Source organism: Salmo trutta, chromosome 17 (genome assembly GCF_901001165.1).
Source record: "Salmo trutta chromosome 17, fSalTru1.1, whole genome shotgun sequence".
Classification (NCBI taxonomy): Eukaryota; Metazoa; Chordata; class Actinopteri; order Salmoniformes; family Salmonidae; genus Salmo; species Salmo trutta.
In genome coordinates this window covers 48,157,146-48,184,959 of record NC_042973.1, presented here as the reverse complement: position 1 = coordinate 48,184,959, position 27,814 = coordinate 48,157,146, and the positions used below count along the sequence as shown (strand labels likewise).

Here is a 27,814-nt window from a genome sequence, read left to right as displayed (position 1 = left end):
TTGAAAATTTAATGCGGAACAGACAGTTAACAAGCGGTGAGTCCAATAATATGCTGATGCTCATGACTGGGAAAGACAGGTGTGCGTACTGATGGTGGCAGGATTGCATAATGCTGGGGAGCCTGGCGTGCGAGCGGGAGCGGGCATGACACTTGCATTTTACATTTAGTCATTTTTTAGCAGACGCTCTTACACTTAGATCATGTGTTCTTACATAGAGATACCTCGCAAATCAACGGCTGTTCAAATCCCCTCAAGATCATGCATTCTTCTGGCTCTTCAGTAGCAGGCGTAAAAGAAACACAGACCAGACAAGTACATGTGCAATGGATTATGGTCATTGTATTTAATTACCAAGTTCATCCGCTAAACTATGTAGAATATTGGCCTGTTGGAAACTCCCTACTACATTGCACAATTCAGGCTGGATCTGATTTATCTCTAGAGAAACTGTGCAATATGCACATTGAGCTTACAGAAAAAAATGGAACGAAAGGGATTTAAAATAATTGAACAACTTCGGTCAATTAGTTGCTAAAGAATTGTGGGAAGCATTGGAGTCAACATTGGCCAGCATCCCTGTGGAGATTTTCAACACCTTGTAGAGTCCATGCCCCGACAAATTGAGGCCGTTCTGAGGGCAAAATTGGGTGTATCTCAATATTAGGAAGGTATTCCTAATGTTTTGAATACCCAGTGTTTGTTACAGCACTTTGGCTTCACTAATAATTATGTTGAAATGGAACCAAATGATCTGTTTCTGTCTTCAGTTCTAAATAGGATATATGGGCTACAGTATAAATCGAAAGTGATAGTGTGCCTATTACCAGCCTCAGTAGGCCTATAACTCCATTCCTATTCTATTCAGAGTTTAGAGAAATTAATCTAATTGTAAATCAGATATTATCAGGCTGGTTAACGCGATGCATGTTACTTGAATTTGGAAAATCCACCCGCTCTCGGCCCCACCTACTCAGCCAGTCAGGAACCATTACTGCGTTGCGGCCTAGACATACTGCATACTAAATGGTATGTGCTAAATAGTATGCGATGATGAGTACATATTATGCAGTGTAAGTATGTAGTATGGTTATTAGCAATGTGTGATGGGCAATGGTGTTCTACACTGCCTTTTTTTGTGTCCCACATTTATTTATATAAAAAAAGAAATGTGTTTCCAACCCAATGTTTTTCATCAACCTGGTTGTCACCAAAATAATTCTAATATAATAGTAGCCTTACTGTACGTTGTTAAAACCAAAAATTATGCCAATTTTCTTCATAATGCATTTAAAACCTGTTGAGGATCTTATCCCGATCTTATCCCGGTATTGGGATTCATTGTCATGTGACCATGGCGGGGAATTCAAAACTGCAAGAGTAATCATTTCAAATAATCAAATAATCAACTATTTTCCTCCATTTGAAAGATATATCTCCTAAATCTAACCACGCTGTCCGATTTTCAGAGGCTTTACGGAGATTGCATAAAGTTAGGTTATGTTAGGAGAGTACATTGACAATAGCTGTGTGTAAAGTTTAGCCAATTCAAAGAAGGGCATCAACAGACAGAAAACTAGCTAGAATTATGCACTTACCTTTGACAATCTGCATCAGATGACACTACTATATTTATATCCAAAAACAGCATTTACAGTCGCGGTGAAATTCAGAATTTTTTTCGGCTCGAATGCTCCCAGTGAATCCAGCATTACAAATCACGGAATTACTATTCGAAAACATTGGTAAATTATAATATTGTCATTCAAAGAATAATATATTATCATCTCGTAATTGCTACCGAATGGCCAGATCTCAAAATAACTTTACTGGGAAATCACATTTTGCAATAAACGTGGTACTATGCTATTAACAATAAGCTAAGCTATAAGCTAAGCTATACATTTAGCATCTTCTAATATCGATAATAACATTGTAAATATCCCCTTACCTTTGATTATCTCCATCAGAAGGCGCTGCCAGGCATCCCAGGTCCAGAACAAATGTGGTTTCTTTTGACAAAGTTCATAATTTATGTCCAAATAACACCAAATAGTTAGCGTTCAGTAGGCTCCCACAAAACGTGGTGGGTTGTGTAAAGTCACGCCGAAAAGCTAAAAAAAACCTAGTAAATAATCTATTTACGTTTGTTCAAACATGTCAAACGTTGTTTAGCATTAATCTTTTGGTCCATTTTTAACATGAAACATCAGTAAACATCAGTAATATTTTCACACAACCTATCAAGTGTCTAGAATAAACGATTATGACAAAGACACTCTTCTCAGATTTATGCGCAGGCGCAAAAAATGAAGTGATGACGTGTCAACTTACAAGCATTCTAATTCGGTCTGTATTCATCACAGATGCTTCAAACAACTTTATAAAGATCGTTGACATCTAGTGGAAGCCGTAGGAGTTGCGAACTGAATCCTTTCTCACTATGGTATCTATAAAACAATGACACTAAATAGTACAGTCACAAAATTCACTTTTTTTTAATCTATTTTTCACAGGTTTTTGCCTGCAATATGAGTTTTGTAATACTTACAGACACCATTCAAACTGTTTTAGAAAATTCAGAGTGTTTTCTATCCAAACCTGAACAATAATATGCATATTCTAGCTTCTGAGTTGGTGTAGGAGGCAGTTAAAAATGGGCACATATTTTTTTCCAAAATTCTCAATACTGCCCCCTAGATCAAACAGGTTTACAAGGTTCCACTTTTTCCTGTATATTACACCATTTCTTTCGTAATGCATTTTATACAAGGCTATGTCAATTTCTTTTAGGGTTGCCAGATTGGAGAAAAAAGGCAGACTCTTATTTTAAACAAATTTTGTATCAAGGAAGGTATTTGATTGGGGAATAGGGATACATTTTTATGATGGGAAATTATAATACACACCATAATACATGCACACAAAAACTTACACACACACACACACACTCAATTGGTTTGTACTCGTGTTATAGATAACTGTTGACTTTTGTAAGAATTATTTGTATCTTGTTGTCATGTATTCATTATCTTTAACTGGTTAGATGTTTGTAGTTTGCATGTTTCAGTAATGATTAACAGGGTTAAATAGTAAATCTCTGCTTGAGTTAGCTTTTGGTATATTTGGCACTTTTATACATATTCTGTATTTCCACTGAAGAAAGCAATAATTAATCAACACCACTGTAAATAAATGGACACTACCTGTTATGAAATGGAAATTGCTCTCCATAAATAAAGCTATAGGTTTCACAGCACCATAATAATGATACAAGTTATGTCATCTTAAAAATTGTTTATTTACGACCTATGGGCATAAGATATTGGGAATAGTGGTATAGGAGAGTCTGAAACTAATTAAATAGCCTAACTCTAAGCTATGTTCAATGTCAGCAGCAATTTCCAGTGAGAAATGATCAGTCTGAAACCAAGGGTTTCATAGCCATATAATAATGATACAAATTATATCAGCTTAAAACGGGGCTCATACATGACAAAGTGAACTCTATCGGCCGTTGCCATGAAAGCCTAGTAGGCCTCTGGGCAGAGGCAGTAGGCCTACAATGCTGGCATATGCCTTGTAACAATAGCCTAAGTATATAACATGATTGGCACGAACCATAATATTCATCATAAGTGTAAGCCAACATAATTCATTATTTTACATTAAGCTGTTTAACTGCATTGATATGGCTTAATTAATCATAGTTCAGACTCATTATAGTTGCAAATATCATGCAGTAGCACCAGGGGAATTTAAACCAAACAGGTTTCCCCACATTTATTACTGAATTAATTTCCCATCATGATAATGTATCCCCGTTCCCCAATCAAATACCTTCATCAATTCCACCCAAAAAATATAAATACGTTTATTTTCTAACAACAGCAGCACCAGTATCCCAAAGTATTAAGTGAAAACAAGCACAGAAAAAAACAGCATTGGCATAATAAAATAAAAAACACAAGGCTACTATTATATTATACATATTTCGGTAATAACCTGGTTGATTAACAATATTGGGTTGTTAACGCATTTTTATATATATAAATACATGTGGGACACTATTAAAGGCAGTGTAGAACACCATTACCCAAAATGCGTTGCTCCAATAACTTTCAAAAGATCGTTCAGAAGTTTTACCCCCCCAAAAAAACATTTTCCTATATATTAAGTTGCACAAAAATGTGTATTTTCCTACAAATTAGGTCACACAAAAATGTATGTATTTTCACACGAATTAAGCCACACAAAAAGCACAAAATCTACTGAAATGCTTTTTGTACATACAGTAGGGGAAAAAAATATTTGATCCACTGCTGATTTTGTACGTTTGCCCACTGACAAGGAAAGGATCAGTCTATAATTTTAATGGTAGGTTTATTTGAACAGTGAGAGACAGAATAACAAAAAAAATCCAGAAAAACGCATGGCAAAAATGTTATAAATTGATTTGCATTTTAATGAGAGAAATAAGTATTTGACCCCCTCTCAATCAGAAACATTTCTGGCTCCCAGGTGTCTTTTATACAGGTAACGAGCTGAGATTAGGAGCACACTCTTAAAGGGAGTGCTCCTAACTGCAGCTTGTTACCTGTAAAAAAGATACCTGTCCACAGAAGCAATCAATCAATCAGACTCCAAACTCTCCACCATGGCCAAGACCAAAGAGCTCTCCAAGGACATCAGGGACAAGATTGTAGACCTACACAAGGCTGGAATGGGCTACCAGACCATCGCCAAGCAGCTTGGTGAGAAGGTGACAACATTTGGTGCGATTATTTGCAAATGGAAGAAACACAAAAGAACTGTCAATATCCCTCGGCCTGGGGCTCCATGCAAGATCTCACCTCGTTGGGTTGCAATGATCCTGAGAATGGTGAGGAATCAGCCCAGAACTACACGGGAGGATCTTGTCAATGATCTCAAGGCAGCTGGGGCCATAGTCACCAAGAAAACAATTGGTAACACACTATGCCGTGAAGGACTGAAATCCTGCAAGGTCCCCCTGCTCAAGAATACATATACAAGCCCGTCTGAAGTTTGCCAATGAACATCTGAATGATTCAGAGGACAACTGGTGAAAGTGTTGTGGTCAGATGAGACCAAAATGGAGCTCTTTGGCATCAACTCAACTCGCCGTGTTTGGAGGAGGAGGAATGCTGCCTATGACCCCAAGAACACCATCTCCACCGTCACCATCTCCACCGTCAAACATGGAGGTGGAAACATTATGCTTTGGGGGTGTTTTTCTGCTAAGGGGACAGGACAACTTCACCGCATCAAAGGGACGATGGACGGGGCCATGTACCGTCAAATCTTGGGTGAGAACCTCCTTCCCTCAGCCAGGGCATTGAAAATGGGTCGTGGATGGGTATTCCAGCATGACAATGACCCAAAACACACGGCCAAGGCAACAAAGGAGTGGCTCAAGAAGAAGCACATTAAGGTCCTGGAGTGGCCTAGCCAGTCTCCAGACCTTAATCCCATAGAAAATCTGTGGAGGGAGCTGAAGGTTCGAGTTGCCAAACGTCAGCCTCGAAACCTTAATGACTTGGAGAAGATCTGCAAAGAGGAGTGGGACAAAATCCCTCCTGAGATGTGTGCAAACCTGGTGGCCAACTACAAGAAACGTCTGACCTCTGTGATTGCCAACAAGGGTTTTGCCACCAAGTACTAAGTCATGTTTTGCAGAGGGGTCAAATACTTATTTCCCTCATTAAAGTGCAAATGATTTTATAACATTTTTGACAAACGTTTTTCTGGATTTTTTTGTTGTTATTCTGTCTCTCACTGTTCAAATAAACCTACCATTAAAATTATAGTCTGATCATTTCTTTGTAAGTGGGCAAACGTACAAAATCAGCAGGGGATCAAATACTTTTCCCCCCCACTGTATTGGCATGAATTGAGTGTGAGATTGTGTTGCGTAGATGGGGTGTTTGAGTTGAATGAATGGGGGACTAATGTTTCCTGACAAACAATATTATGATGCAGCCCCGTGGTGTCTTAAGTTGAGACTTTCTCCCTCCCTCTGGGTGTCATCCCTCTGTCACGCTGTCACCCTCAGTCTGACCGCCACTCACTCTCAGTCTGACCCCAACTCCAACATAACCTCCTCACTATCACTGTCTCCTACTACAGATATCAATGAAGGTATCAAGAGACAGGGCAGCTCTGCACTCTCAAGCAAATCCATTCAAAAAGGCAAGTTTCTGTGGCTCCACATATTTATCTCTTAGATTTTTGTGTTTTTAGTGAATTGGGTGTCTGGTCAATGAATCCCATTTAGTTGATGTGAATCGAATTGGAGTGAAATCTAATTTTATTTGTCACATGCGCCAAATACAACTGGTGTAGACTTTACAGTGAAATGCTTGCTTATGAGCCCTTCCCAACAATGCAGATTAAAAAAAATACAAATGAAATAGTATAAAATAAAATACATAAGAATGGAGCTATATACAGTACATGGAGTACCAGTACCAGATCAATATGCAGAGGTACAAAGTATTTGAGTTAGATATTTACATGAAGGCAGGGTAAAGTGACTAGGTATTAGGATAGATAATAATGAGAGTAAAATAAACAACATAGCAGAAACAGAGTCAGTGCAGATCGTTTAGGTAGCATTATTTGACTATTTAGCAGTCTGGCTATTTAGCAGTCTTATAGCTTTGGGGTAGAATCTGTCTTGGAACCTGTTGGTCCGAGAGCCGATGAGTGAATAAAGCTAAGCACACACACACACACACACACACACACGCTCTCTCTCTCTCTTGCGCCCCCGCTCTCTCTCTCTCTTGCGCCCTCGCTCTCTCTCTCACACTCTCTCTTTTCCCCCACACATGTACTGTACTGTTAAAGAGCTCATGCCTATTTTCTATTTTCACAGTATCAATATTTCACTCCCTCTGCTTCCTCCTGACTGTTTTAGTACTGTACGTTCTATCTTCAGGAGGTGATGTTAGCATACAGTGGCAGTAGGTTGGTTAACTTTAATGAAGTCCTCGCTCATTTATTCTTCATGGGGAAAATAATGAATTATCTAGCTGTAATGTTAATTCATGCTCAACCTAACACAAACAAATTAGTTCATATGAGATCCAGGAAATTATGTTTGATGACACATAAGGGATGAACTGCATGGTTAAAAAAAGGAGAACAGATTCATCCTCCCTCCAGATATAAAGAGTAATAAGATTTATGGTATCCTGTCATCACCGGGTTATATATTTCAGCCTACATCCCCTATCAAAGTCCACAGGGTGAATGTTAATATTACCAGATGTAGTGGCAGCAATTTTGTTGCCTTCTGCTTCACACTGTGTGGCTGCCAGGCTTTTAGAAAGGTTCAAAGGCCATTCAGTATAGCCTACAATACCCCTGGTGATGAGGGCAAAGGGGTAATCTGCTGCTTATCAGGTGTGTGATAGCTGAGTGCTCCCTATCCATGGTGACCTTTTGAACTTCCTGTGAGAGGAGGGAGGGTTGGTTTGAATTGCCTCTACACACACAGACAAATGCACGTACGCTCTCTCACACACACACACACAGAGACACAGAGACACACAAACAGACACACACAGATGCACGCATGCTTACGCACACAGAGACACACAAACAAACACACACAGATGCACGCATGCTTGCACACACACACACACACACACACACACACACACACACACACACACACACACACACACACACACAAACAGACACACACAGATGCACGCATGCTAGCACACACAAACAAACAAACAAACAAACAAACAAACACAAACACACACACACACACACACACACACACACACAAACAGTCCAGTGTTCACAGGATGCCCTGGAATCTTAACAACATAACAGGTATGGTCTGTTGGGAGTTCCACAAGTGGTCCTCTTTAAATAGGGGGCTATTCTGCCCTAAAGCTCCAAATAGGCTGATGACCCCTTCCCCAGAGTTCAAGTAAATAAAGCTTAACAACAGACAGGCAGGCAGGACAACAGAGCCCTGTGACCAAAGGAAAGGGATGACCAATGATGATTTAGGCCTTTGACTCCTTTTCAATGGGTCAAAATAATAAGTCTTTCATCTGTTATTTTCCTAATCTGGGAAATCCAACAAGGCAATGCTTTAATTGATTCTATATACCAGATTTGGTTATATCGAATTTGTAGTGATTGAAATCAACCGAAAGAGAATTTAGTGTGGTCACATGAGGTGTGTTTAAATATAGCTTAAATCAGGACTAATATCAACTTGATTTTGAATGAATTAAGGAATTAGTAGAACAGGACAAACAAACCAAATAATCCACAATTTTTTATTTAACCTTTAATTAACTAGGCAAGTCAGTTAAGAACAATGATGGCCTACCCCAGACAAACACTAACCCAGACGAGGCTGGGCCAATTGTGCGCTGCCCTATGGGACTCCCAATCACAGCCAGTTGTGATACAGCCTGAAATTGAACCAGGGTCTGTAGTGATGCCTCTAGCACTGCGATGCAGTGCCTTAGACTGCTGCGCCACTCGGGAGCCCTAAAAAAACAAACAAAATATTTCAAGACATGGCATATGAGGGTGTAGTGGGCTGGATGATTCTATTCTAATCAAATCAAAATGTTATTTGTCACATACACGTGTTTATCAGATGTTATTGCTGGTGTAGAGAAATGCTTTTGTTTCTAGCTCCAACAGCGCGGTAATATCTAACAAGTAATATCTAACAATTTCACGACAATACGCACAAATCTAAAGCAAAAGAATAGAATTAAGAATATATAAATTTTTGGGTGATCAATGTCAGAGCAGCATAGACTAAGATACAGTAGAATAGGATAGAATACAGTATATACATTGGGGGGAAAAAGTATTTGATCCCCTGCTGATTTTGTACGCTTGCCCACTTACAAAGAAATGATCAGTCTATAATTTTAATAGTAGGTTTATTTGAACAGTGAGAGACAGAATAACAACAACAAAAAAATCCAGAAAAACGCATGTCAAAAATTTTATAAAATGATTTGCATTTTAATGAGGGAAATAAGTATTTGACCCCTCTGCAAAACATGACTTAGTACTTGGTGGCAAAACCCTTGTTGGCAATCACAGAGGTCAGACGTTTCTTGTAGTTGGCCACCAGGTTTGCGCACATCTCAGGAGGGATTTTGTCCCACTCCTCTTTGCAGATCTTCTCCAAGTCATTAAGGTTACGAGGCTGACGTTTGGCAACTCGAACCTTCAGCTCCCTCCACAGATTTTCTATGGGATTAAGGTCTGGAGACTGGCTAGGCCACTCCAGGCTTCTTCTTGAGCCATTCCTTTGTTGCCTTGGCCGTGTGTTTTGGGTCATTGTCATGCTGGAATACCCATCCACGACCCATTTTCAATGCCCTGGCTGAGGGAAGAATGTTCTCACCCAAGATTTGACGGTACATGGCCCCGTCCATCGTCCCTTTGATGCGGTGAAGTTGTCCTGTCCCCTTAGCAGAAAAACACCCCCAAAGCATAATGTTTCCACCTCCATGTTTGACAGTGGAGATTGTGTTCTTGGGGTCATAGGCAGCATTCCTCCTCCTCCAAACACGGCGAGTTGAGTTGATGTCAAAGAGCTCCATTTTGGTCTCATCTGACCACAACACTTTCACCAGTTGTCCTCTGAGTCATTCAGATGTTCATTGGCAAACTTCAGACGGGCATGTATATGTATTCTTGAGCAGGGGGACCTTGCGGGCGCTGCAGGATTTCAGTCCTTCACGGCGTAGTGTGTTACCACTTGTTTTCTTGGTGACTATGGTCCCAGCTGCCTTGAGATCATTGACAAGATCATCCCGTGTAGTTCTGGGCTGATTCCTCACCATTCTCATGATCAATGCAACTCCACGAGGTGAGATCTTGCATGGAGCCCCAGGCCGAGGGATATTGACAGTTCTTTTGTGTTTCTTCCATTTGCGAATAATCGCACCAAATGTTGTCACCTTCTCACCAAGCTGCTTGGCGATGGTCTGGTAGCCCATTCCAGCCTTGTGTAGGTCTACAATCTTGTCCCTGACATCCTTGGAGAGTTCTTTGGTCTTGGCCATGGTGGAGAGTTTGGGATCTGATTGATTGATTGCTTCTGTGGACAGGTGCCTTTTTTACAGGTAACAAGCTGTGGTTGGGAGCACTCCCTTTAAGAGTGTGCTCCTAATCTCAGCTCGTTACCTGTATAAAAGACAGAAATCTTTCTGATTGAGAGGGGTCAAATACTTATTTCCCTCATTAAAATGCAAATCAATTCATAACATTTCTGAGATGCGTTTTTATGGTTATTTTTGTTGTTATTCTGTCTCTCCCTGTTCAAATAAACCTACCATTAAAATTATAGACTGATCATTTCTTTGTCAGTGGGCAAACGTACAAAATCAGCAGGGGATCAAATACTTTTTTCCCCCACTGTACATATGAGGTGAGTAAGGCAAAATATGTAAACATTATTAAAAACCCTTCTATTTCGTTTTCTGGTCAATTTGACCCATTTCCACTTTTGAGTTGTCTAAAATACTAGTTAATCTCTCTTTTTCTCCATGAAATTAAATGTATTTTCATTTATAGTCATGAAATTGACTTCAAAATATGGACATACTGATGTGTTGTGGAATATCTGTGTAGATTTTGTATACAAACATGGTGTTGTGGGTCATTTTGACCTGAAGGCTTTCATATGTATAGATATTTGAACAGGTCCAAGATAAACAAGTGTTTTTGATATATTTTGTTTGGACTGGTTCTGGTTGCACTTTTATAATTATGTTTGGGTGAAAATGAGCTTTCCCAAGCTTTTCCTTCTCAGTGCGAGAGCAGCAGATCTCTGATGGATCCAGTAGATACAGGTGATATGGAAAAGATGCCAGCTCTGCCCCCCTCGACAAGACGGTAAAACCAGCACCACTTGTGTAGAATGCAATAAATACATCTGCAGAAAGCACACACGTACATTGCGTTCAACATGTAGAGAGAAAGACTGAAGAGATCATTTTGACCAATATGGTCAAATCACACCTAAGTGCCTACTTGGAGAAACAGAAAATGCTTGTATGTGGGAAAGGAAATATACTGCTCAAAAAAATAAAGGGAACACTAAAATAACACATCCTAGATCTGAATGAATTAAATAACCTTATTAAATACTTTTTTCTTTACATAGTTGAATGTGCTGACAACAAAATCACACAAAAATAATCAATGGAAATCCAATTTATCAACCCATGGAGGTCTGGATTTGGAGTCACACTCAAAATTAAAGTGGAAAACCACACTACAGGCTGATCCAACTTTGATGTAATGTCCTTAAAACAAGTCAAAATGAGGCTCAGTAGTGTGTGTGGCCTCCACGTGCCTGTATGACCTCCCTACAACGCCTGGGCATGCTCCTGATGAGGTGGCGGATGGTCTCCTGAGGGATCTCCTCTCAGACCTGGACTAAAGCATCCGCCAACTCCTGGACAGTCTGTGGTGCAACGTGGCGTTGGTGGATGGAGCGAGACATGATGTCCCAGATGTGCTCAATTGGATTCAGGTCTGGGGAACGGGCGGGCCAGTCCATAGCATCAATGCCTTCCTCTTGCAGGAACTGCTGACACACTCCAGCCACATGAGGTCTAGCATTGTCTTGCATTAGGAGGAACCCAGGGCCAACCACACCAGCATATGGTCTCACAAGGGGTCTGAGGATCTCATCTCGGTACCTAATGGCAGTCAGGCTACCTCTGGCGAGCACATGGAGGGCTGTGCGGCCCCCCAAAGAAATGCCACGCCACACCATGACTGACCCACCACCAAACCGGTCATGCTGGAGGATGTTGCAGGCAGCAGAACATTCTCCACGTCATCTCCAGACTCTGTCACGTCTGTCACATGTGCTCAGTGTGAACCTGCTTTCATCTGTGAAGAGCACAGGGCGCCAGTGGCGATTTTGCCAATCTTGGTGTTCTCTGGCAAATGCCAAACGTCCTGCACGGTGTTGGGCTATAAGCACAACCCCCACCTGTGGACGTCGGGCCCTCATGGAGTCTGTTTCTGACCGTTTGAGCAGACACATGCACATTTGTGGCCTGCTGGAGGTCATTTTGCAGGGCTCTGGCAGTGCTTCTCCTGCTCCTCCTTGCATAAAGTCGGAGGTAGCGGTCCTGCTGCTGGGTTGTTGCCCTCCTACGGCCTCCTCCACATCTCTTGATGTACTGGCCTGTCTCCTGGTAGCGCCTCCATGCTCTGGACACTACGCTGACAGACACAGCACACCTTCTTGCCACAGCTCGCATTGATGTGCCATCCTGGATGAGCTGCACTACCTGAGCCACTTGTGTGGGTTGTAGACTCCATCTCATGCTACCACTAGAGTGAAAGCACCGCCAGCATTCAAAAGTGACCAAAACATCAGCCAGGAAGCATAGGAACTGAGAAGTGGTCTGTGGTCACCACCTGCAGAACCACTCCTTTATTGGGGGTGTCTTGCTAATTGCCTATAATTTCCACCTGTTGTCTATTCCATTTGCACAACAGCATGTGAAATTTATTGTCAATCAGTGTGGCTTCCTAAGTGGACAGTTTGATTTCACAGAAGTGTGATTGACTTAGAGTTACATTGTGTTGTTTAAGTGTTCCCTTTATTTTTTTGAGCAGTGTATGTTTTATATGTTTCTGAAATCACATCAAATGTTCTTTATTTCTTCTTTCTGAAAGGTCTGACAAGACAAAACAATGTGTTGGCTCTTTTTACTTGATTCTTTGACTGTCGAGTGTGTTTAAACTGTGCGGGTCAATCTGACCCATACCACAATGGATGTCATCTTTTTCAGCAAAGCACCAGGGTTAAATTGACTAGTGTTCCATTACTAAAGTGGCCGGTGATGATTTCATGTCTATGTATAAAGGGCAGGAGCCACTAATGTGCTAGTGATGGCTATTTAACAGTCTGATGGACTTGACATAGAAGTTGTTTTTCAGTCTCTCGGTCCCAGCTTTGACGCACCTGTACTGACCCTGCCTTCTGGATGATAGCGGGATGAACAGGCAGTGGCTCGGGTGGTGTCACGACTTCCGCCGAAGTCAGTTCCTCTCCTTGTTCAGGCGGCGCTCGGCGGTCGACGTCACCGGTCTTCTAGCCATCGCCGATCCACTTTTCATTTTCCATTGGTTTTGTCTGTTTCCCACACACCTGGTTTTCATTTCCCAATTACTGGTCATGTATTTAACCCTCTGTGCTGTGTTCACCCGTGTTGTATGGCAACCATTATTGTTCGCACATTGGTTTTGTTTACTTTGTGTTATTTTCTCTAGTGAAGTGCATTGTTCACTCATCTCTGCTCTTCTGCGCCTGACTTCATGCACCAGCTACACCCACCGCCTGACAGGTGGTTGATGTCCGTGATGATCTTTTTGGCCTTCCTGGACATTGGGTGCTGTAGGAATCCTGCAGGGCAGGTAGCTTTCCCGCAGTGATGCGTTGGGCAGACTGCACCACCCTCTGGAGAGCCCTGCAGTTGTGGGTGGTGTAGTTGCCGTACCAGACAGTGATACAGCCCGATAGGATGCTCCCAAATGTTGCATCTGTAAAAATTTGTGAGGGTTTTAGGTGCCAAGTCAAATTTCTTCAGCCTCCTGAAGTTGAAGAGGCGCTGTTGCGCCTTCTTCACCACCCTGTCTGTGTGATGAACCATTTCAGTTTGTTAGTGACGTGTACAGAGGAACTTGAAGCTTTCCACCTTCTCCATTGCGGTCCCGTCCATATGGATAGGGGGTGCTTCCTCTGCTGTTTACTGAAGTCCACAATCAGCTCATTTGTATTGTTGACGTTGGGTAAGAGGTTATTTTCCTGGCACCACACTCCCAGGGCCCTCAACTCCTCCCTGTAGGCTGTCTCGTGATTGTTGGTAATCAGGCCTAGTACTGTTGTGTCGTGTGAAAACTTGACAATTGAGTTGGAGGTGTGCGTGGCCACAAAGTCATGGGTGAACAGGGAGTACAGGTGGGGGCTGAGCATGCATCCTTATGGGGCCCCAGTATTGAGGATCAGCAAAGTGGAGGTGTTGTTTCCTAACTTTCCGGCCCAACAGGAAATTCAGGACCCAGTTGCACAGGGCAGGGTAAAGACCCAGGTTCTCGAGCTTAACTTGTTATGGATAGGGGGCAGTATTTTCACGGCCGGATAAAAAACGTACCCGATTTAATCTGATTATTACTCCTGCCCAGAAACTAAAATATGCATATAAGTATTAGGTTTGGATAGAAAACACTCCAAAGTTTCTAAAACTGTTTTAATGGTGTCTGTGAGTATAACAGAACTCATCTGGCAGGCCAAAACCTGAGAAGATTCTGTACAGGAAGTGCCCTGTCTGACAATTTGTTGTCCTTCTGTTGCATCTCTATTGACATTACAGCATCTGTGGATCAATTGGGGTGGTAAATTGAAGTGGGCCTAGGGTGTCTGGTAAGGTAGAGGTGATATGATCCTTGACTAGTCTTTCAAAGCACTTCATGATGACAGAAGTGAATGCTAACGGGGCAATAGTAATTTAGTTCTGTTACCTTTGCTTTCTTGTGTACAGGAACAATGGTGGACATCTTGAAGCATGTGGGGAAAGCAGACTGGGATAGGAAGAGAATATGTCCATAAACACTCCAGCCAGCTGGTCTGCGCATGCTCTGAGGAAGCGGCTAGGGGTTCCATCTGGGCCGGGCAGCCTTGCGAGGGTTAACACGTTTAAATGTTTACTTACGTCGGCCACAGAGAAGGAGAGCCCACAGTCCTTGGAAGCAGACCTAGTCGGTGGCACTATGTTATCCTTAAAGCGGGCAAAGAAGGTGTTTAGCTTGTCCGGAAGCAAGACGTCGGTGTCCGCGTCTTGGTTGGTTTTTCCCTTTGTAGTCTGTGATTGTCTGTCGTCCCTGCCACATACTGTACGTCTTGTGTCTGAGCCATTGAATTGTGACTCCACTTTGTCTCTATACTGACGTTTTGCCTGTTTGATTGCTTTATGGAGGGAATAACTACACTGCTTGTATTTGGCCATATTCCCAGTCAGCTTGCCATGTTGAAACGCGACAGTTTGCGCTTTCAGTTTTGCGCGAATGCTGCCATCTATCCACGGCTTCTGGTTAGGGTAGGTTTTAATAGTCACAGTGGGTACAACATCTCCTATACACTTCCTGATAAACTCAGTCACAGTATGAGTGTATTCTTCAATGTTATTCTCGGAGGCTACACGGAACATATCCCAGTCCGCGTGATCAAAACAATCTTGAAGCGTGGATTCCGATTGGTCAGACCATCAATCATCTTGAAAAAACGTATACTAAAAACGTGGAAATCAATTAACACAATGGAAAAATCAAATGATTTGTTATTGAAATAGCATGGGCGGCCGAGAAAAACTAATTGATACAATTTAAGGCCAAGTGGAAAACAATAATGCAGGCACTATGGATGGGGGTGTAAGCAAGCGGGTCTGGGCATATGAGATGTCGTTTTTATTCTTACAGTATGTGTAAGTTTGTATCTTGAGTTAAAAAAAATAGGAAAAAAATAGGGTTCAAATAACAATAAATGTATTGGTTGTATGATGAGGAAACAATTGATAATTCTGCTCTTTCATTAACCATTTGACCTCCAGATCCAGTGGGGCATGCACTGAGTCACAGAACAATGCCATATACGGGCAAATGGTCAGATGGGTTGCCTTCACTAGTGACTAAAAATAAACCAGTTATGTACTGTATCGGAGGTCAACTGGACGGATTCAAATCTGTTTCCCAACGCTTCACCTTCTGTCAAAAACCTTCTGTCATATCAATGAGAAGATTCTACAACAGGGGTGTCAAACTAATTTTTGTCCCGGGGGCTGCATTCTGTCTTCAATGAGGTCAAAATTAGCAAAAGATTGTTCTCTATTCATAGTTTTGGGAATTTTCGATGCTCCCTGACTGTCTAGCTTTCATTCCGGTGATTATGAGCGAGCTGGACATAGTCAATTAACTGTATGAATGTAGGTCCATTATCATTTTACAGTTTCCATTTGGTTTTATTCATTATAATGTATCATGAGTTTGCGGGTCGTATGTTTGACACCCCTGTTCTACAAGGTAAGATGAGACAAGACATTGGCCACACACACATACATTGCATGATATGATCCGTTATTGCCTTCTGTTTGGGAGTGCATGAATGAATGGCAACGTTTGTTTAGCGGTCATGTGAACTGTCGTGGTTATATTTGGCTTCCTTTCAGCATCCCATGACATCCTTTGAGGGCAGTGAGGGGAGGAAGGGAGGAAGTGAGGGAGGGAGGCAGAAGAGGAGAGGTAATGGAAAACTGAAGGCCGGATGATAACAGAAAGGGAGGCACATCTTGTTGAGTGCAAATTGCTGCTACCTGCATCCAGAGAGTGTAGGAGTTGACTGGAGTTCCGATTTCCTGTTGGGGATCAATATATTGACACTCGACTAAATGTCAGGAACTAGCAACCCACGACAGACACAACAATCACGCATTCAGGCCTCTTCTGACACAAACAAACAAATACACACAGCTATCCTCACACAGACATTTCCATACATACAGACACACACACGCTCACAAACAAACACCACCCTCCCTGCACACAATCACCCAAACATATATGATGCCAAATGCACTAATTAGCAATAACACATCTCCAAACACACTGATACACACACAAATTATTAAAGGAAACTGACAATGTGAATATATTTGCACTGACAAAACGATCTCCCCCACCTTTTATCTGTCTCTCTCCCTCACTCTCTGACTTCCTGTGTTTTTGTACACAGCGATGTGTCAGTGTCATGGGACTGAGGTCACAGGTTTGTTACCTATAAAGAAGCTCTCTGTGCAACGTGACAGGGCCCGCCCGGCCCAGCCAGCGCAGCAGCAGGCAGTAAAAGAGTGAGTGTGTGTGTGTGTCTGTGTGTGTGTGTGTGTGTGTGTGTGTGTGTGTGTGTGTGTGTGTGTGTGTGTGTGTGTGTGTCAATCAAATATAAATCAGCAGTTGTCACAAAGTTCTTATACAGAAACCCAGCCTAAAACCCAAAAGAGCAAGCACTGCAGATGTAAAGAAACAGTGGCTAGGAAAAACTCACTGGAAAGGACGGAAACCTAGGAAAAAACCTAGAGTGGAACAAAACTCTGAAGACCAGTCCTCTTCTGGTGGAGACACAGCCAGTACATGGCCAGTAAGGCCAGATCGTTCAAGATGTTCAAACATTCATAGATGACCAGAAGGGTCAAATAATAATATCAGTGGTTATAGATGGTGCAACAGGTCAGCACCTCAGAAGTAAATGTGGGTTAGAGAGAGAGATGGGAGAATTAGAGGGAACATACCTAAGATCACACAGTACACCAGATAAGACAGCCCCCCGGCACAGACTACTGCAGCATAGATACTGTAGACTGAGAAAGGGGGGGTTGGGGGACACTGTAGCCCTCGTCCAAAGTTACCCCAGGACAGGGCCAACCAGGCAGGATATAACCCCACCCACTTTGCCAGGGATATCAACAGACCACTAACTTACTACCCTGAGACAATGCGTAGTACAGCCCACGAAGACCGGACAGGAAAATCAAGTCAGTGACTCAACTCACTCAAGTCGAGTATAGCGAAAAAAGCCTGGCACGACGTGATGCACCCCACCTAGGGACGGCATGGGAGAGCATGAGCAAGCCAGTAACTCAGCCCCCATAATAGGGTCAGAGGCAGAGAATCCCACTGGAGAGAGGGGAGCTGGACAGGAAGAGATAGCAAGGGTGGTTCGTCATTCCAGTGCTTTACCATTCACCTTTGCAACCCTGGGCCAGACTACACTCAACTATAGGACCTACTCAAGAGATGAGTCTTCAGCAAAGACTTAAAGGTTGACTGAGTCTGTGTCTCTCACGTGGATCGGCAGACCATTCCATAAAAATTGAGCTCTATAGGAGAAAGCCTTGTCTCCAGCTGCTTGCTTAGAAATTCTAGGAACAATAGGGAGGCCTGAGTCTTGTGACCATAGTATACGTGTAGGTATATACGGTAGGACCAAATCAGAGAGATGGGTAGGAGCAAGTCCATGTAATGATTTGTAAGTTAGCAGTAAAACCTTGAAATCAGCCTTAGCCTTAACAGGAAGCCAGTGTACATTTTGGGGTTCTAGTCATATTTAGCACTAGCTGAAGTTTATTTAGTGCCTTATCCGGGTAACGGAGGGTAGCGCATTGCTGTGGTCTAATCTTGAAATGACAAAAACATGGAATGGCTTTTTAGCATCATTTTGGGACAAAATGTTCCCGAAGATGAAAAAAAGATGCTCTTGAAAATGTTTTGATATGTTCATCAAAAGAGAGATCAGGGTCCAGAGTAATACCGTGGTCCTTCAGTTTTATTTCAGATGACTGTACAACCATCGAGATTCATTGTCAGATCCAACAGCAGATCACTTTGTTTCTTGGGACCTAGAACAAGAATATCTGTTTTGTCCAAGTTTAAAAGTAAAATATTTGCAGCCATCCAATTCCTGATGTCTGAAACCCGGGCTTCCAGGGTAGGCAGTTTTGTGGCTTCACCATGTTTCATTGAAATGTACAGCTGAGTGTCATCACTATTTCACAGGAGAGGCATTTGAACGTAAACATGTATTTTTTTATCAAAATAAGTTTTTTGGCATGAATGCCTTCTGGAACGTCAACTTTCATGTGCATTAATAACAAACGTGTATGCCATCTGTAAATATGAATAAAATTGTTAAATTATGAGCCTATTTGGTTTAGCCACGGAAAAAGACATGAATCTTCCCACTAGCCATGACTGGCTGAGATAATGGGTGTGCTGGACATGCCGGGAGATGAGTTCGAATTGGTCTGCCATGTACAGTGGTTCCTCCTTTAATAGGGCTAGTTTGACACCGCCTGCGGGACACCTGTCGACAACTTCCAGTGAAATTGGAGGGCGTGCAATTGAAATAAATACTCATAAAAATTATGGAAATTAAACATTTAGGTACATACAAGTGTCTTATATCGGTTAAAAGCATAAAGTCTTGTTCATCTAACTGCATTGTCAGATTTCAAAAAGGCTTTACAGCGAAAGCATGCCATGCGATTGTTTGAGGACGGCGCCCCACATCAAAATATTTTTCAACCAGCACAGGTTTCATAAATTCACAAATAGCGATTACATTTTCACATACTTTTTGAAAATCTTCCTCTGATTTGCAATCCAAAGGGTCCCAGCTACAACATGTAGTGTTGTTTTGTTAGATAAAATCCTTCTTTATATCCCAAAAAGTCAGTTTAGTTGGCACCATCAATTTGAGTAATCCACTCGTTTAACATGCAGAAAAAGGAATCCAAAAAGCTACAGCTAAACTTTGTTAAAACAAGTCAAAATACATTTCTATTGAATCCTCAGGTACCCTAAAATGTAATTAAACTATAATATTTAATACGGAGTATGAAGTATGTTCAATAGGAAAGCGATATTGGCAGGTGCGCGTCCTCTTCATCACGAGCGCACAGACTGATTTCCACCTCTGAGTCCCAGTACTAAAACTCATAATTCTTCCTCATTTTGGAAGAAACAAGCCAGAAACCTTGAACAAAGACTGTTGACATCTAGTGGAAGCCATAGGAAATGCAATCTGGGAGCTGGATTTGGATATGACCCTATACGTGCCATTGGAAGAGCATGGGCTCTCAAAAAAAAAACACGTCCAGTTGGTTTTTCTTTGGATTTTCTCCTACCATATCTATTATTATAGTCTCATACATTATTTTAAAATTTCTACAAACTTCAAAGTGTTTTCTATCCAATGGTACCAATTATAAAAATGGAGAAAAAAAGGACCCTAGCCTGAAGAAGTTTTTAAAAGTTGCGAGCTTACAGCGCAGGACTTAGAGGTACTCAGCGTCACAGCTTCATTACTCCAGACCACCACAAGGGGTGTTAGAGCACTCATTATGCATTTGGGTCCAAAGGTTTTTATGTGACCAATCATATCGAGTGGTTCCAATGACGAATTTGACGCGCACCACCCGTCCTTGGTAACTTTCTTCAGCAAAGATGGCTGACAAAACATTACAGTGGAAGCAAATGTAAGTAAATACGTCATAACGGGTCAGGCAAAACATTTACAATTGAGAGGAATTTGTTAATGTAGAGACAAATGATTGTGTATATTTATTTTTCATTAAGTTCATTTACAAAAATCGCTATTGAGCAAGTTAGCTGACTAGCTAACATTAGCCAGCTAGTGTTATGACATTATGAATTTGTAAATCGTGTTGTTTAATGTTTTAGGGACTCCTGAAAAAAAACAGCAAACCAGGCTGTCGTCTTGTGAAACAGTGGATGTAAAGAATCTAGCTTGCTAAAGCATTTACTGCACATTTAATGTACAATTGTGTAAGCTTGCCTTGCTTATATTTGCCATGCAATGCAGCTGAAGTAACATACGTAACCAGCTATTTATTTGCTTATTGTGTAGTGGAGGATAAAAATAATTGTATGTCTATGGATGAGTAGCTAGCTACAGTATGTAGCTGATCTGTGTATGGACCCTAAAACTTTTGGTATGAATATTAGTTCAGAACCTATGAAACTCAGCTATCACAACTGTATCGACTTCAAGCCTGAATGAAGCCTATGGATTGAGTAAAATATAATAACTTTATTGTGCCAAGGATGCAAGTCCTATATACATGTACTGTAGTTATTACCACGCATGAGCTCCCCACATTGTAGCCTCTACATTGAATATATTCACTGATCATGTACTCTTCCTTGGCAAATAAAGGTGCGGTTCAGGTATGAATCTCTGTGAGACATTCTTTTTCAGTCATATCCAATACCAGGTGTGTCAAACTCCATTCTTTGAATGATGCTGTGTCTGCATGTATGTATTACAATTATACACTTCAGTGTTTACCACTCCTGGGACATCAATGATTACACATTGAAACTATGCAATAGACTAGAAACATGATTTAAGTAAAGGCTGATTTGTAATTCATATATAAGGAAAATAAAACTGTACACTACAGTTTGCATATATAATTCCTATGCATATCTAATTCCCTTCATCTGCATTAATCTGAGGACACAGGATAGGTGTGGTATTCCAATGAGATACTAAATTTCAACCAGTGGAGAATGTTAAACGCTTTATTGAAAGTTGCTTATCCAGGTGTTATACATGCATTATAAATATTATAATATTATAAATACAAGTTCAATCTGACGATGACGGGACTGGCTTCCTCTCTCACATCAAAACATACCTGCAGACGAGAGACAGATGGATAGAGAGAGCATGATTAAGTTTTGTTTTTTTATTCTAACACGAACAGTCATCATAATCATCAGGAGGTGAAATGCAAAACTGACCTTGGATCATTAACTCTGGGACTACTACAGCTCTATCTGTATTTCAATGTAAAGCATCTCTAATAATACTACTTGTATAATATAAGAATAATAACCCTCATAACAAATTATGATAACATTGGATAGATACATGTGCATGTGTAGCATGTGACACTAGCAGGATCATATCAAGGATAGCGTCACAAATGAATACATAAATACTACTTGAAGCTTGATGACTTGATTATTTGAATCAACTGTGTAGTGCTGAGGCAAAAACTAAATTGTGCACCCCTTTGAGTCCCCAGGACCAGGACTGAGAACTGCTGATCTTCATTGGAACCTCTAGGGGGCAGTATTTGCACGGCCGGATAAAACAACATACCCGATTTAAACTGGTTACTACTCTTGCCCAGAAATGAGAATATGCATATAATTAGTAGATTTGGATAGGAAACACTCTAAAGTTTCTAAAACTGTTTGAATGGTGTCTGTGAGTATAACAGAACTCATATGGCAGGCCAAAACCTGAGAAGATTCCATACATGAAGTGCCCTGTCTGACAATTTCTTGTCCTTCTGTTGCATCTCTATCAAAAATACAGCATCTCTGCTGTAACGTGACATTTTCTACAGCTTCCATTGGCTCTCAGAAGGCACCAGAAAGTGGAATGACGTGTCTCCTGTCTCTGGGCGAAGAACAGCAGGAGATTTTGTGAGTGGTCAGGCTGGGAACAGTGACACTGGAGATGCGCGTTCATGAGAATTCTCAATTTTTTTCTTTCAGCCTTTGAATGAATACAACGTTGCCCGGTTGGAATATTATCACTATTTTACGAGAAAAATAGCATAAAAAATTGATTTTAAACAGCGTTTGACATGCTTCGAAGTACAGTAATGGAATATTTTGAATTTTTTTGTCACGAAATGCGTTCGCGCGTCACCCTTCGGATAGAGACCTGAACGCACGAACAAAACGGAGCTATTTGAATATAACTATGGATTATTTGGAACCAAAACAACATTTGTTGTTGAAGTAGAAGTCCTGGGAGTGCATTCTGACGAAGAACAGCAAAGGTAATCCAATTTTTCTAATAGTAATTCTGAGTTTAGTGAGCACCAAACTTGGTGGGTGTCAAAATGGCTAGCCTGTGATGGCCAAGCTATCTACTCAGAATATTGCAAAATGTGCTTTCGCCGAAAGCTATTTTAAAATCTGACACCGCGATTGCATAAAGGAGTTCTGTATCTATAATTCTTAAAATAATTGTTATGTATTTTTTGAAAAAGCTGGTTTTTTATATAAATATGAACTTGATTGAACAAAACATGCATGTATTGTATAACATAATGTCCTAGGAGTGTCATCTGATGAAGATCATCAAAGGTTAGTGCTGCATTTAGCTGTGGTTTTGGTTTTTGTGACATATATGCTTGCTTTGAAAATGGCTGTGTGGTTATTTTTTTAGCCCAGGGAAGTTAATCTGCAGACAGGCTTTCACAGCTCTCTATATCTGAGGACAGAAAACCTCACAAGAAATATAATACACAAAAGTACCTGCTCTATCCAGAATAGCCTACTCTCTCACTTTGACAGCTGGGCCTTCTATCCTTTCACCATTATCAAGAGTGGCACCGGGGCTAAAACAATATCCTACATAGTGTGGGACAACTGCACCTAAAAAGGCTGGAGACTCATAACTAATTGAAGAGCATGAATGTATATGTCCTGACCAAAAGATGAGGAGTCAGTGTTAGGGTTCACTTGACGTTGCAGCACAGCAATATTCTCAGTAGACAGGGGCCATGGGATGTCAGGAACAATGACCCCATTGTCAGTGTTTCCAGATTGTCCTCCACCTACTGAATCTGGAATGCTCAAGACAAACAAATCTGTGTTAGTGATGATACATTTAAAGGAAGATCTGTCAAGCCATTCACATATCACACAGACACATACCTCTGTATAGTCTGGCTCAGACACATGTATTTGGAGCATTCCGATATGCCACAGCTGGTGAGGTGTCAGGTTTGCCTCTGTACTTAAAGAGTGATTATTCCAACTCTCTGTGAAATGCTGCTGATCTGCCCGCAGACGAGGTAGGAACACATATCCCACACAGAAGAGGTGGACAGAATTCGACAGGTCAAGGTAGCCTTCTTCCTCCAAACTGTGCAGCAAGTTGTAGTACTGGCATGTCACAGCACTCCAAACATCTCTCCATAAGCGTTCCATTCTAACAGTGGTCTTGTGGTCTCCCTCCATGAACAGTGAACACTGAGGTCGGTCCGAGGTTATAGAAATGCAAGTTGTGTGTGCGTCTTGTGAGTGGTTACTGACTGATGTGACGCAGACACCTATCTGAGTGTATCTGAAACATTTAAATATAGAGGGCTATGTGTCTCACCACTTGGTTATTGCAAGACTAACCCCCAGGGAAATCATGACTTGGCAGCAACAGGGGCTTGATAGTCCAGTAAAAATGGCTGAGTGTTGTGGTTATGTAGTTTATTTAATGCATGTGAGACAGGTTCCATGTACAACAAGACAGGTAGAGAGGAAGGGAGAAAAAGAGAGAAAAAGAAAACACAACAGTTTAATTACCTCTGGTTATGGACACTTTTGCCAGTAATAAAGCTTCCATGGTCTGTTTCTCGGACAGTGAACATACATCTGGCAATATCTATATGTTCGACCCCTTGATCAGCTCGCACTCTGAAAGTAAAGAAAATAGCTTCTTTTTTGTAGATATGAAAACAATAACTGAGATATGATTGTTCAATCTAAAACAGCAGATGTCATTTTCAGGATACGTCAATACAGAACAGAAAGCAATCTTACGAGGTTTGATGAGGAAGATGTCAAGGGTTTGTATACAGAAAGTAACTGTATACAATATGCATAATACAAGTAATAATTTTTTTCATTCTACTATATCAATATTTTCCTTGAAGGCCATCCATTTCTGCCGACTCCATCCATAAAGTGTCCAAAAGCAGTTGCTGCGTTGTTATTGGCCGCAGTGTCAAGATAGAACATCTATACAAGAGGTAGCCTACGCTTAACACCAGACTGGTATTGTGGTTGTTCATTAGGTGATAGGAAATATGCAATATGTATTCAAAATAATATACTTGCCTTCCTTGAAAATCCATCTATACCGCCAAAGATGACAATGTTGTATCTTGAAAAAATGCATTGGAATAAGAAGTGACATGTTCAACCTATTAACCTGCTTCATTATTTATGTATTACCAGTTGATGAAGAACAACTCCAATACATCATTGAACATTTGTCTACGAATAAGTAGGAATAAAAAAGTTAAAATAACTTATTTGATTTGGAGACATTATACATCTTAGTACCTTATCAATGTATGATTTGTATGTCACAGTTGTCGTACGACGAAGGAGTGGACCAAAGTGCAGCGTGATTATCGTTCCACGTATTTTATTATTAAACTGTGAAACTATGTAATACATACAAATAAACTAAAGAACCTAAACAACAAACCGTGACGCAGCAGTGAAACATACACTAACTCAAAAACAATCTCCCACAAACCCAGGTGGGAAAAACACATACTTAAGTATGATCTCCAATTAGAGACAACGATGACCAGCTGCCTCTAATTGGAGATCATCCCAAACAATAACCCAACATAGAAATACAAACTAGAACATAACATAGAAAATCTAAACTAGAAAAAAAGTCACGCCCTGACCTACTCTAAAATAGAAAATAACAGCTTTCTATGGTCAGGACGTGACATTGTATCAATGTGGACGAGAGACAGGGGAGCAGGAACAGAGTATCTTTGCCGAGCAATGCAACGAAGCTGGATAATTCTGGCAATGATACCTGCAACATCTACACGCTGCAAAGACTCCCTAACTCTTCGCCATTGTACACGATGGCCCATTGCTTGGAGACTTCCTTTGACCATTCTAAAGCCCACATGGGGCATCTTTGCCTTAATGGCCCTGACTTTCTGGTCTAACTCTTCATCTGACATATCAGAATAGCATTCCCTGACAGACATATTGTGTTCTTTCATCCTTCTTTAAAAAAAGCTAACCATTACACTGTCATGAAATATGATTATATACTGCTCAAAAAAAATAATGTGAAAACTTAAACAACACATCCTAGATAGTTGAATGTGCTGACAACAAAATCACACAAAAATAATTAATGGAAATCCAATTTATCAACCCATGGAGGTCTGGATTTGGAGTCACACTCAAAATTAAAGTGGAAAACCACACTACAGGCTGATCCAACTTTGATGTAATGTCCTTAAAACAAGTCAAAATGAGGCTCAGTAGTGTGTGTGGCCTCGACGTGCCTGTATGACCTCCCTACAATGCCTGGACATGCTCCTGATGAGGTGGCGGATGGTCTCCTGATGGATCTCCTCCCAGACCTGGACTAAAGCATCCGCCAACTCCTGGACAGTCTGTGGTGCAACGTGGCGTTGGTGGATGGAGCGAGACATGATGTCCCAGATGTGCTCAATTGGATTCAGGTCTGGGAAACGGGCGGGCCAGTCCATAGCATCAATGCCTTCCTCTTGCAGGAACTGCTGACACACTCCAGCCACATGAGGTCTAGCATTGTCTTGCATTAGGAGGAACCCAGGGCCAACCGCACCAGCATATGGTCTCACAAGGGGTCTGAGGATCTCATCTCGGTACCTAATGGCAGTCAGGCTACCTCTGGCGAGCACATGGAGGGCTGTGCGGCCCCCCAAAGAAATGCCACCCCACACCATGACTGACCCACCGCCAAACCGGTCATGCTGGAGGATGTTGCAGGCAGCAGAACGTTCTCCACGGCGTCTCCAGACTCTGTCACGTCTGTCACATGTGCTCAGTGTGAACCTGCTTTCATCTGTGAAGAGCACAGGGCGCCAGTGGCGAATTTGCCAATCTTGGTGTTCTCTGGCAAATGCCAAACATCCTTCACAGTGTTGATCTGTAAGCACAACCCCCACCTGTGGACGTCGGGCCCTCATACCACCCTCATGGAGTCTGTTTCTGACCGTTTGAGCAGACACATACGCATTTGTGGCCTGCTGGAGGTCATTTTGCAGGGCTCTGGCAGTGCTCCTCCTGCTCCTCCTTGCACAAAGGCAGAGGTAGCGGTCCTGCTGCTGGGTTGTTGCCCTCCTACGGCCTCCTCCACGTCTCCTGATGTACTGGCCTGTCTCCTGGTAGCGCCTCCATGCTCTGGACACTACGCTGACAGACACAGCAAACCTTCTTGCCACAGCTCGCTTTGAGGTGCCATCCTGGATGAGCTGCACTACCTGAGCCACTTGTGTGGGTTGTAGACTCCGTCTCATGCTACCACTAGAGTGAAAGCACCGCCAGCATTCATAAGTGACCAAAACATCAGCCAGGAAGCATAGGAACTGAGAAGTGCTCTGTGGTCACCACCTGCAGAACCACTCCTTTATTGGTGGTGTCTTGCTAATTGCCTATAATTTCCACCTGTTGTCTATTCCATTTGCACAACAGCATGTGAAGTTTATTGTCAATCAGTGTTGCTTCCTAAGTGGACAGTTTGATTTCACAGAAGTGTGATTGACTTGGAGTTACATTGTGTTGTTTAAGTGTTCCCTTTATTTTTTTGAGCAGTGTATGTTATTAGTTATACATATTCTATTATTATTTATACATTTTTATGATTGAATATGTTAAAACAATGACAAACAATGTTTTTTCAGACTCCAACGAGACATGCCCAGTAGAATCTGGAATGCCTGGTGAAAAAAGTCTAGAGCCCACGGTTTCCGCGATTTGTCAGAACAGCCCGCATCAAAAAAGCTGAGGTAATTTCATTATGTATTGTTAATATATAGTATTATATCTGAAATGTATTTGAAATTTTTTATCTAATATATTTTATGTTTAATAACCTATTTTGTATATATTATTTTCTTTCAGACTCAGCCCCGGCATATAACGGCACAGAAGACCATACACAACGAGAACACGCAGAGGATTTTGGCGCACAGGACATCCCCAATAAAACACTGATACCTTATGATTTCAAAGTTTTAAATGACATTTCAGAGGTAGACGACTTGATGTTATGTGAAGCGGCCAACCTTGATTCATCCAATTCTTTTGTAGAAACACCCAAACCTGAAATAGAACAAGCTAGGTTTCTCACAGCCTTTTCCAGGGCTCTAAAATCCAGAAATGTCTTTCTACAGAAACGAATGGTGGCTTTACTCAAGCGGCAATACAGTCAGGATCTATCCTTCTGGCATAGAACAATGCCACATTTGTTAAACAACAATCTGCTTAAAAACGCAAATACAAGCGCTAAAAACCTATATGTAACATGGATCCTTCCAGAATACCACAAGAACACACATTCTTAATTAACCAAATGGATGAG

The 27,814-nt window shown here is 41.5% G+C and overlaps 1 long non-coding RNA gene across 1 annotated transcript; it reads left to right on the top strand.

Annotated features, from left to right (window-relative positions):
• On the top strand, positions 1-27,182 carry LOC115152332 (uncharacterized). The gene is made up of 2 exons (XR_003867466.1): positions 1-36; positions 27,135-27,182. It is a non-coding gene; the product is annotated as an uncharacterized LOC115152332 (long non-coding RNA).
• The last annotated feature ends 632 nt before the right edge of the window (positions 27,183-27,814 follow it).